This window comes from Salvelinus sp. IW2-2015, linkage group LG5, assembly GCF_002910315.2.
Source record: "Salvelinus sp. IW2-2015 linkage group LG5, ASM291031v2, whole genome shotgun sequence".
NCBI classification, from domain to species: domain Eukaryota; kingdom Metazoa; phylum Chordata; class Actinopteri; order Salmoniformes; family Salmonidae; genus Salvelinus; species Salvelinus sp. IW2-2015.
The window spans coordinates 36,147,231-36,151,991 of NC_036844.1; positions in this window are offsets into that span (position 1 = coordinate 36,147,231).

A 4,761-nucleotide genomic window follows, 5' to 3' on the forward strand; every position below is an offset into this window, starting at 1 on the left:
CACCACCCACACACTACACACAACACAACACACACAACAACACACCGACCACACACACACCAGACCACACACACACACACACAAATGACCACACACATATGCATAGTGGTTGACACGTTGTATGCCTCCCTCTCAGACGGTGTTCCTCAGATCTCCATGGAGGGTTAGAGAGTGATGAAGAAGGTTATGAGCCCGTAAAGAAGATATGGGACGTCATCTATGATACAATTCAAGAGAGGTGGTGCCAACCCAAGAGACTGCAAACCACTGGTGATCTGGAGACCAATACATGTTGTTGTGTGTGTGTGGTGTGTGTGTGTTGTGTGTGTGTGTGTTGTGTTGGTGTGTGTGTGTGTGTTGTGTGTATTTGTGGATGTTGGTGCTTCTAATCCTTATGGACCGAAATTAATCCCTGAATGTCCCACAAGGATAGTAACACAAGGAAAACTACATTTCCCATCCCATGAGGACAATTGGCTATTTTTAAGCTTAGGGTTAGGTTAATGTTAGGTTTAGGGGTAAGGGTTAGAAAATAGGATTTGAAGAAAATAATTTTAGGTCCCCACGAACTATGGTGTTGATACTATCCTTGTGGTACTGCAATCCCCCCAAAGTCCCCACAAGGATCGTGAAAACAAGAAACATTCTCCACATTGGCTATTTTAGGGTTAGGGGTAGATGGGTTAGAATTAGGGAGAAAAATGGTTAGAGGTATTTAGGGTAAGGATATGTGTGTGTGTGTGTGTGTGTGTGTGTGTGTGTGTGTGTGTGTGTGTGTTGTGTGTGTGTGTGTGTGTGTGTGTGTGTGTGTGTGTGTGTGTGTGTGTGACTATACCTGTGAGATGATACAACTCAGGAGACCACGAGGGGTCTGACCTCACACCCTAGTTCCCTTATAGTACCCTGGTACTTTGTAATGTCACCTAAATGGTGCTGTCTGAATTGTCAACGAGGTGTTCTCCAGGTTGGATAGAATATATTCCTCATGTCAGAACATGAAGGACCCTGAGATGGGAAGTTTCGTTCACATTTTCCTTTAAGGGCTCGATTCAATCCGTATCGCAGAAGTTCGGTGCTATAGACACCTGAAGCTTTTGCCAGTCTCCTCGAACATGGGAACATTGTCTTAAATTTCAATTGCGCTATAGTCTGACCTTTCATGATATGTATTGAATCCATGTCTACGTTTACAGAAAAACAGAAATCATCCCTGTATGATGCATTCATATAATGTAAAATGCTTCATACGGGATGATTATTCTATTTTGAAAGTTAAATATCTTGAAAACTTGATTGCTGACTTGCAAAACATTTTGGTACTATGTCAACAATTTACTAATGAAACAAATACCAAAATAAAACACGTGGTAGAGTTTTCCTTTAAGTGTTAACACACAGATGGTTCTAACTGTTAACACACAGATGGTTCCTAACTGTTAACACTCAGATGGTTCTTAACTGTTAACAACATCAGAGGTTCTTAACTGTTAAGACTCAGATGGTTCTTAAACTGTTAACACTCAGATGTTCTTAAACTGCTAACTCAGATGGTTCTTAACTGTTAACACACAGATGGTTCTTAACTGTTAACACACAGATGGTTCTTAACTGTTAACACACAGATGGTTCTTAACTGTTAACACACTGATGGTTCTTAACAGTTAACACACTGATGGTTCTGAACTGTTAACACACAGATGGTTCTTAACTGTTAACACACATATGGTTCTTAACTGTTAACACTCAGATGGTTCTTATTAACTGTTAACACACAGATGGTTCTTATTAACTGTTAACACTCAGATGGTTCTTAACAGTTAACACACAGATGGTTCTTAACTGTTAACACTCAGATGGTTCTTAACAGTTAACACACTGATGGTTCTTAACTGTTAACACACAGATGGTTCTTAACTGTTAACACACTGATGGTTCTTACCTGTTAACACACTGATGGTTCTTAACTGTTAACACACAGATGGTTCTTAACTGTTAACACACAGATGGTTCTTAACTGTTAACACTCAGATGGTTCTTAACAGTTAACACACTGATGGTTCTTAACTGTTAACACACTGATGGTTCTTACCTGTTAACACACTGATGGTTCTTAACTGTTAACACTCAGATGGTTCTTAACTGTTAACACTTTCTGTTTTTGTGGTTAAGCGAGAAATGCTTCTGTTGTAGGAAATGTTTCCTTTCCAGATTGGATTGCAGTGCCAAGCTTTTTTTAAACAAAAGTTTAGTTTTCTTTGGAATATTTCAGACACATAATATACAAATACACACCTCTTTTCTGCTCCCTTCTATCCATGTTTACATGACATAAATATTTGTATTGAATCTGTCTTGAGAATATTGCTTTACAAGTAAGGTAGTATAGAGTTAGTAGCTGTTTTACATGTGCTTTTCTACCCGTTGCTTTGTGCAGATGTTGTTCAATTAAATGAAAACCCTTGTAAAAAAAAGTTTTTGTGTGTTTTATTTACCCCTTTTTTCGATCTTGTCTCATCGCTGCAAGTCCCCAATGGGCTTGGGAGGCGAAGGTCGAGTCATGCGTCCTCCATAACATGACCCGCCAAACCGCACTTCTRAACCCCCGCCCGCTTAACCCGGAAGCCAGCCGCARCAATGTGTCAGAYGAAACACTGTTRAACTGACGACCYAGGTCAGCCTGTAGGCGCCCGGCCCACCACAAGGAGTCGCTAGAGTGCAATMAGCTAKGTAAAGCCCCCCTGGCCAAACCCTCCCCTAACCAGGACGACGCTGGGCCAATTGTGACCCGCKCAATGGGACTCCCGATCACGGCTGGTTGTGATACAGCKKGGGYTCAAACTTGGGTCTGTAGTAATGCCTCAGACTCCTGTCCTTAGACCCCTGCACTACTCGGGAGGCCCAAATTGTCTGTTTTTGTCCCAATTATTACATGATTTAAAGCGATTGCAAATATTCTACATTTAKACATAATCAGAGTCCTAAGTTTTTWAAATTWWTTTTRTATGCTAATTTGTGAATATAAATGTCTCTGCATATGGTGTGGCTGGTTCACTGGCTGCTCCTTTTCCTCTACTTCCTCTTCTTCACCTGGAGAGGGCCGAGCACAGTCGGGTAGAGAAGCAGTCTTTCTTCTTCTTTTTCAAAAGAGAGAGATAGATAGTTGGTATGAAGATAGTTGAGAACAATTTGACAAAGACTTGAATCCAAGTTTAGAATATTTACCATAACTAAAGTAGCCTTTTACCATACTCCAACATAGGCCTTGAGCATATCTCTAACATAGGCCTTTTACCATACCTCTTTTACCATACCTCTAACATAGGCCTTGAGCATACCTCTAACATAGGCCTTGAGCATACTCTAACTTGTACCACAAGGATATTAAACATTCATACGTATGAAACATATGAGACTATATGGTTTTATAAACTAGGTGGATCGAGCCCTGAAAGCTGATGGCTGAAAGCCGTGGTATAATTTCGTTGTTCCACAGGTTTATTTGTACTGCTCTAATTACGTTGGGTAACCAGTTATAATAGGCAATAAGGCACCTCAGTGGTTTGTGGTATAGTGGATAAATATACCACGGCTAAGAGCCTGTATCCAGGCATTCCCCGCATTGCGTCGAGTTAAAGCCCTTGGCCGTGGTATTTGGCTATATTACCACACCCCCTCGTGTCTTATTGCTCTTATAAATTGGTTATCAACGTAATTAGAACAGTACAAATAAACCTGTGGTATAACTGCACTTATATTCTTTCTCGAGCACAAAATTAAAAGGCAAGGAGTCATCCAATATGAATTAAGGTTATTTAAAGCAAAAAGTGTCACGATCTTTCAAGATCGAACCCAGAAGCAAGACCAGGAAAGGAGCGTAGGAAGAAGGTGAGTATTTATTTACATATAATGTGAAAAGGTAGATATATCCAGATGGGTAGCGGGCAGTGGTGGTGAGTAGATGAAAGGAAATAGGGTGAATCCAATGTAGTAGCAGAATCCTCTGTCACCAGGCGGGAAATGGAGTGAATGATCCAGGTGAGTACTGAAGACAAACAAACGGAGGTAAGTTCAAGGCAAGCAATACATAAATGAAACAACAAAACAAAATTCTATCCAACTGGAGTCTGGTACTCAGGCACAACATACTATCATGGTAACGATCCGGCAGGGAATGGAAGTCAGGTCAGAGCTTTTGAAGGGTAGAGATGATGATCAGGACAGGTGTGCAGATTACTGACAGGGAAACAGGTGCGGGTGAAACCAATCTCCCAATGAGCTAATTCGCCCGGCAACCAGGACAGGATGCGTTCCAGGACACCTGAACACACTCCAGACAGACACACAGCGCAAACCCAGACTCAGGAAGCGGGATTCGCTGACAAAAAGGCCAGAGGGGGTGTGGGTATATGCCAATATATATGGTATATGGCAATATACCACGGCTATGCAAGACGCAACGCTGAGTGCCTGGATACACCCTTAGCCGTGGTATATTGGCCATATGCCACACCCCCCCGGGCCTTGTCAAAGCTAAAATACCACTCTGCAGGATACAATTTCCCTACCCAATAGCAGGTCAGTTTATCGTCCTCATTAACCCCTACAGGTCTGATAGATGCCGCTCTGCCATACCACTGAGCTCGTCTACAGCTCGGCGACTGTACCTCAGACTCAACAGTAAGGGCCTTACAGTAAAGTGGGCTATCCCTGAAGTCGTGTGCCTACGCTCCCTCACCCTGAGCTTCGAGCCTTTCTCAGGAC